The sequence below is a fragment of the Rattus norvegicus genome, chromosome 15 (genome assembly GCF_021556685.1).
Source record: "Rattus norvegicus strain SHRSP/BbbUtx chromosome 15, alternate assembly SHRSP_T2T, whole genome shotgun sequence".
Taxonomy (NCBI): domain Eukaryota; kingdom Metazoa; phylum Chordata; class Mammalia; order Rodentia; family Muridae; genus Rattus; species Rattus norvegicus.
In genome coordinates, this window is record NC_141548.1 from 69,987,626 (window position 1) to 70,000,785 (window position 13,160).

A 13,160-nucleotide genomic window follows, 5' to 3' on the forward strand; every position below is an offset into this window, starting at 1 on the left:
TTGGGGATGGCTTTACAAAGAGTGCTTACTAGGTCGATGATAATGAAAGCTTTCCTTCCCTAAAGAATGAATAATTATGTCCATATCCAAACCTTTAATAAACTTTATTGGTGGGTATAGAATATATTTGACTACTGGCTTTCCTGGCCATGATTCATTTTCCTGGTTTATTTGGCTGACAATGAAGTATGCCAGGAAAGAATCTATATAGGTCATAGTATGATTGCAAGATATTCATTGCTTTAATCAAAATAACTATATATCTCTTGGGGGCATTTACAAATAGATCTCTAAAAATACTTAAAGCGCTCGGCTTCAATGGCTTGATTCAATTATTCATTCAAGAATTTTGTGTGTGTGTGTGTGTGTGTGTGTGTGTGTGTGTGTGCGCGCGCGCGCGCATTTAGTGCCTGTGGACTCAGAAGAGGACATTCAAATACCATGGAACAAGAGATTGTTGTGTTCTACTACATGGTTGCTGGAACCTGAACTCTAGAACCTCAAAAATATTTATTGAATACTTTGTGCTGTTGTTCTAGGTAAAAGGTCTATATTAGTTACAAATCCTTAACCTCTTGAAGTATATTGTCATTCCCTTCTATAATCAATGAACAATTAGAACGAATAAGAAAATTAGTACACTGTGTGATAGATATGGCTACTGTGGAGAAAAATAATGTAGGGAGTGGAAATAGAGACTATCAGAGGATATATTTTAAAATGGTTAGGAAATGTGTCATTGAGAAAAATAGTTTACTAAAGACCATGATTATCAAAGTACAGAACCTCCATTTGACCCTTCTATCATGGCCTAAGCACCTCTTGGATTCTTGAGCAGAATGAGCAAAGGCAGGGTAAAGGGACACAAAATTAGAAGTAGAAAAAAAAACCAAAAAAATGAAAAATCAAATGAAACACCTGATTGGCTGTGAAGGGGGATCATATTACACACAAGGTAAAGAGCAAAGCTATTATGCAGCCTGAAAAAAAAAAAAAGAACAGAAGGTTATGAGTTCTCCAAGCTCAGTAGAATTTCAAGATACTGTATGTAGAACAGACAAAAATGGGGGTCCAAGGCAAGGGCAGGGAACCAGTCCAGCTCCCTTTGTTCACTCACTTCTGACAACTGATGTGTACTCCACGTTGCACCTATGTATCTGTACGTGTGGGATTTCTGTGTAGAAAGAGGTATGTTCTCCAGTTCATGGGCAAGAAAATGACTTGAGTTTTATGAGTATACCAAGCCTTCAAAAGGATGTCTTCCTTGCATAGGGAATTCCTTTTCTGTTTCTGATTGCTTAGGAGAGGAGGGGGATGAAAACAACAAAAAGAAGTAAAACATCTCTCAAACAAAAATAGATTGCAAGTGGTTGTTGTTTTTCAAAAGAAATGCCACTGAAATATTTCACTGTATACCATGATTTTGATGTTATTGCATTGCTTGTTTATTTTTATTATAGTTTAGGAATAATATCTTTCAACATGTAACCCAGCCTGGCCTCAAATTCATACTCTCTTGCCTCTGACTCCTGTATGCGATATCACAGACATGAGTCCATCCTATCTCACACTGTACGTAATAAACACAAATCCGATAAAATATTAACAAGTTTTTCCTTTAGAATTATAAATATATGAGTAGTGCTACTTTAATATCTGATCCCAAAGGACAGGAGGCTTGAGTGTGCAAAGTGCTTGGACTGAAGATTCCTGCATACATTGCTGGAAAGCACCATAATGATATGTAGAAAACCTATAAAGGCTGTTACTAATCTAAACACTTATGCACTTTCTGCAGCATAAAGAAATGTAGTTATTCTATTTCATTTGCCTTTTAAAGATTTTTAAGATTGATCATGACACGCTAACAGTCTCTCTTCTTTGCAGAAAGATACTAATTGAAAATTTATTCACCTCAGTTAATTAAAAGATGATAATTGTCATGTGTGACTTTAGTTAAAAATGTTTGGGGTACTTTGAACTTTTCACAATTCTTCAACTCAATTTTTGCAGGTAACACTATGCTACATTTAAATTGCTGCTTTATAAACTCATAAAACAGTGTCCAGTATACAATTAAGAGCAATTTGTCAAAATCTCATAAGCATAATGGGCTTTGCAAACATATTTTCTATAAATATAATTTATAATGATTATATCCTAATTAATTATATTTTCCTCAAGTTATTTAGATATTTGTTTATGGAACACTAGACTTATGTTAAAAGTAATGAAGCAAAGATTAATGGTAAGTTAATAGCATAATAATGATAAGAAGAGATTTCAACTTTAGTTGAGTGAGAAAGTAAATTATTTATTTCTATGGAACTAAAAGTTTTCAGTTAGCAATGTTTCTGATATTTACACTGTTCACACAAAACACTATTGAAAACTGATTCAATTTATCAATGTTTCAACTAACATTTTTCAACTTTTGTTCTGCACAGTGAGTGAATTCTCCACATCTTACTAGCTTAGGAAATGATGCTGTTGTTACTTTAGGCTGAACCAAGCAACATAGAAATCACCTCTTTCCTTTTAATTACATTTGCTCCGCTCAAATGAATTCTCTAGGAAAGTATTCTATTTGCTACCATAAACCTATGCATTTTGTTATTGCTGATCCTACAAGCCTTTTTTCAATGAACTCTGTTCTCTTACCCGAAGTGAATAGTGAAAATGTTAGCTATCTTTCTCTAGTTTGTTTCTGTTACTTCTCTACTCATTCCTATTTGAAAGGAGGAAAACAAAGCATACAAAGAAAGCTAAAATACACCCAAACAAGAGCAAACCCTGAAAGACAAATGTGCCCTGTCACCTCCCACCCCCCAATTACTTTCTGTGAAGACAAGTTTGGAGCAAAAGAATTAATCCCAAAATAATTTTACTATACTCTAAATTTTCTGTGTTTTCCTTTGAGCCTTTAAACTTTATTTTTATGGCTTCTTCCATAAAAGTTTAACTTTCCTGTGTCTTTAGTTTTGCATACAAAATTCTGATTATGCTGTAGATTATTAATTTAAGAGCTTAAGGTCTAAATAAAATAAAGCAAACAACAATATAAAACTTAAAATTGAAAACTCTGCTCAATGTGGATGTGGATGAGAGGAAACTCAGAGAGTGTGTAGGTATCTATCAGGATTAAAATCCATTTTAATGTTCAGAAATAGAACAATTGCTTTATTCCTGAATATTGGCTTATTGTTTACATGACCTCTTGAGCTGCTGATTTGGTACAATATTTAAGTGTAAGGGCACATTATGAATATTAACTACCTCAGCAGTTATGGTAAAGCCAGTGCAAGACATCCAGTTGGTGAAAGAATGTATGGTAACCAATGTTGGGCCTTTCCAGCTACTTTTGAGAGCGCCATGTGCATTTGGGACCCATAAGTCACTGGGCATACTTGAGAGAGATTTGTTCAGCAGAGGAAAGAATGGAATGTTACTGAGTCATAAAGGGAGGCCTTTCTTGCTATAGTACTGAGTTGAGATTTTATATTGAAGGCTATAGGGAGGCATTGAACAACTTTATTATTTCTACTGTTGATTTTCAAAGTCTGGTGGGTTCAATTTTTCTTTTGAGCTTGAAAACATAACTCTCAAAAGATGCCCTTGAAAATACTAATCAAATCCAATACCTTTAACTCAGCAGAGATGAAACCTTCCTTCAAACTTTCTGGAACTAAATGAGGAAGTTTGGTCTGAATAACACTTCCTCAAATTGCTTTTCCCGCACCTTCAAAGTAATCATGGAATTTCAGGTTGTGGTGAATATGGAGTGAAAATGTTTAGTGATTTTTTTTCAATCAAAAGTTTAGAAAGAAGGGTGCTCTCAGAAGTAGGAAACTGCACTGTCAATCAAAATTCTGGTCCAGAAATATCCTGATTTTAAAATGTAGTATTATGTAAAGTAAATGTTTTCAATAAACACCTGCAAAGAAATTTTGTAAACACTGGTATTAAACACTTACATTCTATCTATTTTAAACATTTTTAATGTACAATAAGTAAAGTCATTATTACATTTATTAGGTTTTGTGCATATCCCAAGAACATCAAGATATAATGAAATAATCTTGAAACATTCCTAACGTAGTAAAGTAAATGTAGTCAAAATTTGGAAAATAGTTTCCCTTAAACTCTAAGAAGAAAATAGAGAAAAAAAATGTTATCATTTGCATAATGTTTATGAGTCTTTCCCCACCTAGCAAAAAATTAATATAGAAATAAAGGAAAAAATAGCTGTTTGTGTTTGACAATTCTCTAATAAACATTATGGTACCTTGAGACTAGAGACATTTCATTATGCAAAAGGATTAAAAAATAAAGCCCCACCTTTCTCTATACAGTACAAACAGCAGCACAGGTCTCCTCTGATTAGATGATGCTAGTGGTGTGTGAGTATCACATAAGAAAAGACGTGGCATATGTAATAGTCAAATGCAAAATACAATAAGCCACACTTTTGCATGCCCATGGATCTGAAGTCAAAATGAAATTTGGGTTACAGAGAGAGAGAGAGAGAGAGAGACAGAGACAGAGACAGAGACAGAGACAGAGACAGAGACAGAGACACAGAGACAGACAGAGAGATGGAGACAGAAACAAAGATAGGAGAGGAAGAGGGACATACACAGAGAGACTCCATTTCAGCAGTACAAAATAAATTTCTGAACAGTCCAAGATTCACATTTATGGTAAATATAAGAAAATGAGAAGAACACACTATAATTTATTATAAAGGACATAAAACTTAATGTCAATACAAGCTTCCTTGATGAGATTCACAAAAAGACCACAGCACATAAAATAAAGACCGTGAAACATGCATCCCTTAACGGAACATACATAGCACAGCATCTCCCAAGCTTCAGATACCATTGCAGAAGAGAAGGCAGAAAGTATAAGACATAGGTTATGAATAGCTGTAATTCCTTTTGGATATTTCAGGGCAGCTGTTCAAATGAAGCTGTGTCAGCATGTACAAGATCTGGGCAAGTGCAAGCCATACCAAACCAGAGCACAGAGATGAATACTTACCATAAATTCCTACCCCCTAGCCAAGGCATTGTTAGCAACTGTTAGATGCCAGGAAAGAAACAATCAGTTTTCTTTAAGGTTGTAGCCTCAGGTGAGTGAACCAGACTCTAGCAGAGCCTATACATCCATGAATATTTTAGTAACATGAATTGGCCTGGATGGAATAAAACTTCCAAACACGGAGTTGGGTATATCAAAAAGGGGATGTTCCATATGGGAAGGGTAGTCAAGAGAGTGATAAAAATATTTATACTAAATGCTTAAAGATTTTAAAAGGAAAATACATTTGTAAATTATAAATTATTCTATTTATAAAGTCAATTATTGAGCACTTTAGAGTCACAATTAACAACTGGCAAGATTTCCATGACTCTTTGGAATAAACTTTGCAAACCAGGTCAACCAGCTATAGTGTACACTGGAAGCTGAAAAACAAAAACAAAAACAAAATAGGTTTTTATTTGAATTACTACTTAACCTGTGGTTCTGTGTTTGATTGTTGTTTAGTTGTGTGTATGTGTGTGTGTGTTATTCCCTATGTACATCTGTAAACATGAATATCAATGACTCTCTTGGTTTAGTTGTAAAAATTTTGTGAGATAACATGCTTTAATAACCTAGCAAAGTGTAAATGGGTATTATTGTATTTCTATATTACTATACTTTCATTGACTTTTACAGTGTACTCATTTGAAGCCTAATATTTAAGGATAAAGGCAATTCTACTGCTTAAAAATATTAAACTACAGAAATTTTCCTGTTTTGAAAATACTTTGGGAAATAGATTAATAAGTTATGGGGGATGTGTAATATCCCAATTAAGAGTATTTCATAAAATTTATAAATATATTTTAGCCAAAGAAATACTGTCCCATATAATTCCTTTTTTTGTGTTTTTTGTTTGTTTTTTGTTTTTTGATGTTGATATATATATATATATATATATATATATATATATATATATATATATATATATGTATTACCTATTCACATCATGGTCATTGTCCACTTACTGGTCGTCCCTCCCACAATCCTCTTCTCCTCTGAGTGGGTGAAGTACCCCTCCTTAGTATCCTGCGCTCTGGCATTTCAAAACTGTGATTTCAGGTATTTCTTCTCCCACTGATGCTAGACAAGGCAGTCCAATTAGGAGAATATTTTCCCCAGACAGGCAACAACTTTTGGGATAACCCCTGTCCATTCCAGTTGTTTTGGAACCACATGAAGTCCAAGCTGCACATCTGCTACATATTAGCGGAGAGGCTTATGTCCTGCTCATGTATGGTTTGTGGTTGGTGGGTCAGAAGGGTCCAAGTGGATCAAGGACCTCAACATAAAGCCAGATACACTACATCTCATAGCAAAGAAAGTAGCAAATACCCTTGAATGCTATACCCTTAGAAAAATCTGGTTGTTTCTTTCCCATCAGCTAACAGTTGCTAACCATACCTTGGGTAAGGAGTAGGAATTTATGATAAACATTCATCTTTATGCTCTGGTTTGGAGACAATTGATTAATCACAACACCATTGGCTCAGGCTCTATGAAAAACAATTGATAAATGGGACCTAATGAAACTGAAAAGATTCTGTAAGGCGAAGGACACTATAAATAGGACAAACCAGCAGTCTACAGATTGGGAAAGGATTGTCACCAACCGTTCATCTGACAGAGGTCTAATAGCCAATATTTATGAAGAACTCCAAGAAGTTAGACACCAACCAACGCAAACAACCCAAATAGTCTATATGGGGTAAAGGACTAAACTGAGAGTTCTCAACAGAGGAATCTTGAATGTCTGGAAGCACTTAAAGCAATGATCAACAACTCTAGAGGTAACACATGCAGGTAAAGATGTGGAGCAAGGGATACACTCCTCTATTGCTGGTGGGAGTGCAAGCTGATACAACCACTTTGGAAATCAATTTGGCCATTTGTGATTCTTACATGCTCGAGACTTTTAAAACTTTAAGATAAAAGAAAACAATAATGATATGCATTAAAAGATAATTTCAATTAAAAACACATAAAAACCCCTAAAAATCAAATCAAAACCAAACAAAATATAAGCTTCCAGTGATCTATCAGTTGACTGTATCTGAAAGATTTTATACAGCTTACCTGAACTTTGGAGCTTGTGTCTGAACTATGAGAAAGGCATAGATGAGTGATATTAACATCATTTAGATCATTATATTCACTATATTCATTATATTCACTTTTCTCTAATTTATTTTTTTATCTGCAGTTGGAACTGAAAACTCTCAACTTAGCATACAAAATTTTATTATGGTAGTAACAGCTTTTAAAATTATTATCTGCCAAAAATTTTTGCTTAATTCTTAGAATTAAACTAAGTACATTTAAATTAAGTGTATTTAAAATTATATAAAATTCATAAAACTAGTTAAAAACCCTTATGATAACAATGTAATATAGAAACGTGTATATTAGCACCAAGTTACATAATGTAACATGTAAGCTTTTGGGGTACTGGTGCCAATTTGTGTCTATTTACATTTTCAAGAAATGAGGGTAAAGGAATCTGTTCCAGAGTTTGTGAAACTGAGATCATGTTGCATAATTTCTTTAGAAAGCATTTATAATAACCCTAGGTTTCAGCTGAACAATACATATGAATAATTGGTGTGTGAGATATCCCTATAGTTAACTTTTAAAAATGCTGTGGTTTAGATTTATTTATTTATTATTTTATGTTTATGGTCATATGCATGTGTATCATATGTGTGCCTACTGTCTATGACTTTGGAAGATGGTGTCCAGTCATTGTGGACAACTATGTGGGTACTGACTGAGATCTAAGCTTGGATTCTCTACAAGACCACCAAGCTTTCTTAACCAGTAAGCCATCTCTACAACCCCATCTCTATAATTTAAAGAAGTTTAAGTTAAATCTTATGAATGAGTTTAAATAATAAAAATAGCAACCACTTATCATGTGGTTAGTAAAATATGGCTACAAACTACAATAAGATTTGTCAGTTACATATGCATTCCTTGACAAGTTACTCTGTTGTGAAATTCCAGTTGTGACATTCCTTATGTTCTGAGAAAGACAAAGTTAACAATGAGATGTCTGTAGACTTTCATAGGAAAGGAAGTAATACATTTAAAGTACTGTTGTAATGTTTGCTCTTTGAAAGATAACTCAATAAGTGACGATTTTCCATTAAACTATATTTTAAACTACAAATATATTTAACATAGTAAGTTCTGATATGTCTTATGAAAGAAAGTAGAAATATTGGATTGTATTATTAACTAGATTCTTGCTAAACAAAATGTGTAATAAATTATTCAAAAGCAATATTAAAAAGAAAAGAGAAGCAGCCCTATAAGAAACAAGGAACTTTGGAAAGAATAGGAATTCAAGGCCCATACCTAAACATAGTAAAAGCCATACAGAGCAAACCAGTTGCTAACATTAAGCTAAATGGAGAGAAACTTGAAGCAATCCCACTAAAATTAGGGACTAGACAAGGTTGCCCACTCTCTCCCTACTTATTCAATATAGTTCTTGAAGTTCTAGCCAGAGCAATCAGACAACAAAAGGAGATCAAGGGGATACAGATCGGAAAAGAAGAAGTCAAAATATCACTATTTGCAGATGATATGATAGTATATTTAAGTGATCCCAAAAGTTCCACCAGAGAACTACTAAAGCTGATAAACAACTTCAGCAAAGTGGCTGGGTATAAAATTAACTCAAACAAATCAGTAGCCTTCCTCTACACAAAAGAGAAGCCGAGAAAGAAATTAGGGAAACGACACCCTTCATAATAGACCCAAATAATATAAAGTACCTTGGTGTGACTTTAACCAAGCAAGTAAAGGATCTGTACAATAAGAACTTCAAGACTCTGAAGAAAGAAATTGAAGAAGACCTCAGAAGATGGAAAGGTCTCCCATGCTCATGGATTGGCAGGATTAATATAGTAAAAATGGCCATTTTACCAAAAGTGATCTACAGATTCAATGCAATCCCCATCAAAATACCAATCCATTTCTTCAAAGAGTTAGACAGAAAAATTTGAAAATTCATCTGGAATAACAAAAAACCCAGGATAGCTAAAACTATCCTCAACAATAAAAGGACTTCAGGGGGAATCACTATCCCTGAACTCAAGCAGTATTACAGAGCAATAGTGATAAAAACTGCATGGTATTGGTACAGAGACAGACAGATAGACCAATGGAACAGAATTGAAGACCCAGAAATGAACCCACACACCTATGGGCACTTGATTTTTGACAAAGGAGCCAAAACCATCCAATGGAAAAAAGATAGCATTTTCAGCAAATGGTGCTGGTGCAACTGGAGGTCAGCATGTAGAAGAATGCAAATTGAACCATTCTTATCACCCTGTACAAAGCTTAAGTCCAAGTGGATCAAGGACCTCCACATCAAACCAGATACACTCAAACTAATAGAAGAAAAACTAGGGCAGCATCTCACATGGGCACTGGAAAAAATTTCCTGTACAAAACACCAATGGCTTATGCTCTAAGATCAAGAATCGACAAATGGGATCTCATAAAACTGCAAAACTTCTGTAAGGCAAAGGTAACTGTGGTTAGGACAAAACGCCAACCAACAGATTGGGAAAAGATCTTTACCAATCCTTCAACAGACAGAGGGTTTATATCCAAAATATACAAAGAACTCAAAAGTTAGACCGCAGGGAGACAAATAACCCTATTAAAAATGGGGTTCAGAGCTAAACAAAGAATTCACAGCTGAAGAATGCTGAATGGCTGAGAAACACCTAAAGAAATGTTCAACATCTTTAGTCATAAGGGAAATGCAAATCAAAACAACCCTGAGATTTCACCTCACACCAGTCAGAATGGCTAAGATCAAAAACTCAGGTGACAGCAAATGCTGGCGAGGATGTGGAGAAAGAGGAATACTCCTCCATTGTTGGTGGGATTGCAGACTGGTACAACCATTCTGGAAATCATTCTGGAGGTTCCTCAGAAAATTGGACATTGAACTGCCTGAGGATCCAGCTATACCTCTCTTGGGCATATACCCAAAAGATGCCCCAACATATAAAAAAGACACATGCTCCCGTATGTTCATAGCAGCCTTATTTATAATAGCCAGAAGCTGGAAAGAACCCAGATGCCCTTCAACAGAGGAATGGATACAGAAAATGTGGTACATCTACACAATGGAATATTACTCAGCTATCAAAAACAATGACTTTATGAAATTCGCAGGCAAATGGTTGGAACTGGAAAATATCAATCTGAGTGAGGTAACCCAATCACAGAAAAACACACATGGTATGCACTCATTGATAAGTGGCTACTAGCCCAAATGCCTGAATTACCCTAGATGCCTAGAACACATGAAACTCAAGACGGATGATCAAAATGTGAATGCTTCATTCCTTCTTTAAAAGGGGAACAAGAATACCCTTGGCAGGGAATAGAGAGGCAAAGAATAAAACAGAGACAGAAGGAACACCCATTCAGAGCCTGCCCCACATGTGGCCCATACATATACAGCCACTCAATTAGACAAGATGGATGAAGCAAAGAAGTGCAGACGGACAGGAGCCGGATGTAGATCGCTCCTGAGAAACACAGCAAGAGTACAGCAAATACAGAGGCGAATGCCAGCAGCAAACCACTGAACTGAGAACAGGACCCCCGTTGAAGGAATGAAAGAACTGGAAGAGCTTGAAGGGGCTCGAGACCCCAAAAGTACAACAATGTCAAGCAACCAGAGCTTCCAGGGACTAAGCCACTACCTAAAGACTATACATGGACTGACCCTGGACTCTGACCTCATTGAATATCCTACTAAGATCATCAGTGTAAGGGGAAGCCCTGGGTCCTGCTAATACTGAACGTGATTGTTGGGGGAAGGGCGGCAATGGGAGGAGGATGGGGAGGGGAACACCCATAAAGAAGGGGAGGGGGAGGGATTAGCGTGATGCTGGCCCGGAAACCGGGAAAGGGAATAACACTCGAAATGTAAATAAGAAATACTCAAGTTAAAAATAAATAAATAAATAAATAAATAAATAAATAAATAAATAAATAAATAAATAAAAAATAAAAGCCATCCAGGCTGCAGTGTCAGGATCATGGGGATCAAAGGCTTCGCTTCACTGTGTTTTAACAGCATGAAATTGTTTCTGAAACTATCCAGGTTTTAGAATTGTTAAAACCCTATTTTTAAATTTGTTGAAAATGTTTTTCTCATTTTTAATGCTTAGCATGGCCTTTTAATTTGTGAGGGTTTAAAAAAAATATGTACAGCTCTCTGCTTTTGATAGTGACCAAATTGCCCCTACTGGATAGAATGATGATCTCTAAGCCAATATATCAAAAGCACTGAAGGGACTGGGAAGTAACACTTAGAAGAATATGGTACTGAACCAGCTTCCTGCTTTGTACTCTTCTAGTCTTACTCATACCCCTGGGGAGCTTGAAAAATCAGAAAATACAAATCTCATACTATTACAGGTAGAAACTAACTGGGAGCTTGGGGATGAAAACAGCCTCACAGAAGAAACACCATGTTCTGGTTATATTGTATGCCATATGTTTGTTTAGCAACAGATACGGTCAAGATAGTCTCGACTGTAGAGGAATGATAAAGAAGTTAGACTGAGAACTCAGCTCATATCTAGCATGGGAAACAGCTTGAGATCAAATCTAACAAACATTTTATGGTTTGCTACCATAGTCATTTTTAGAGGAGTATAACAGAACGTCAACTCCTTAAACCGTGTCTTTCACCGTGCTCACAATCTAAAGTTAATAGCTACATGAAGAAGCGGAAGACGTAACTCGTGCTCAGAAAGCAGTCAAAGGAGTTTAAGACGCAAGAAGACGTAGATCTTGGATTTGTCAATGTTATTGTGTGCTCAAGGGTAAAGGAGAGCACATTTTGATTAAATAGGAATTCGTAAGAAAAACATAGACTATAAAAACAAATAGAAATCCTAAAACTTAACAAGCCACTTGGACTGCGTTAGAAAAAGTCAGCATACTTAAAGATTAAAACCATGGAAGTTAACCAACAGAAGAACAAGGGATGGCAAGGGAAACACAGAAAGAAACACGCACAGACCTACCTGTGAGTATTTAGAGTAACCAAAGGAAAAGAGAAAAAAAATGGAGTTGGACAAAGCATTTGCAGAAATGACTTAAATTTTCCAATTTTGTTGTAAAACAGATTTATCATTTCAAGAAAATCCACATCAACTCTGATTTGCCCAGGACATACATGAGAAAATGTCTGAGCGCTCTGCAGTCGTGTTGCTTAAAATCAGCTGTAGGAAAAAATGGGTCATCACATGTTAGGAACAGGGATGTAAGTGGCGCTCACTTACACAAGTAACGGAAGCCAGCGGCAGGGTCACATCAAATCCTGGAAGGAAAACGGTCAACTCTGAGATCTACAGCTGTTGTGAAACGTGCTTTCTGGTGATGTCATTGTTTGGTTGGAGACAGGGTATCCCTATGTAGCCCTGGCTTTCCTGAAACTCTTTATATACACCAGGCTGACCTTGAACTCAGATATCTTCCTGGCTCTGCCTTCCAATTATTGGTATTAAAGGTACGCACCGCCACACCCAGCTTGAAATATTCTTGAAATACAGCAAAGGAGTAAATTTATTCAGGTGAAGGGAAACCAATGGGCATACCTGGATCACATGAAATGCTAAGAACATTCTATATTCTGTAGAAAAATAAAGCAACTTGAATTCAGATCTTTGAAGAACGCCATGGTTAATATGCAGATAAACAGAACTCCTTCAGTTTTAAAAATATAGAATGTGAGGTTTACATATGCACACGTAATAGGTCATGTTCTCAATATGTTACCTATACCAACAATGAATGATAGGAGACTATAAAAAGCTAAAGTTATACACCCGCGGATCCCGGCCCGCAGCAGCTCTCTGCTCCCAGACCCGGTGAGAGAGAGACCCAACCGCCTGGTCAGGTGGGCACTCCTGAGGCTGCAGAGCGGAAGAGACCACCAACACTGCTCACCCCTGCCCACATCCCTGGCCCAAGAGGAAACTGTATAAGGCCTCTGGGCTCCCATGGGGGAGCGGCAGGACCCCTGC

The 13,160-nt window shown here is 36.2% G+C and overlaps 1 long non-coding RNA gene across 9 annotated transcripts in view; it reads right to left on the reverse strand.

Moving 5' to 3' along the window:
• The window catches only part of LOC148001081 (uncharacterized), a 138,803-nt gene that overhangs the window by 38,753 nt on the left and 86,890 nt on the right, over window positions 1-13,160 (reverse strand). For 5 of the 9 annotated variants that reach the window (XR_015638386.1, XR_015638392.1, XR_015638388.1 and 2 more), the window contains one exon: window positions 1,118-1,297. The exons of the other annotated variants lie outside the window; for them this stretch is intronic. This is a non-coding gene — a long non-coding RNA (uncharacterized LOC148001081). The remainder of the gene's footprint in view (window positions 1-1,117; window positions 1,298-13,160) is intronic. 9 annotated transcript variants of the gene reach the window in all.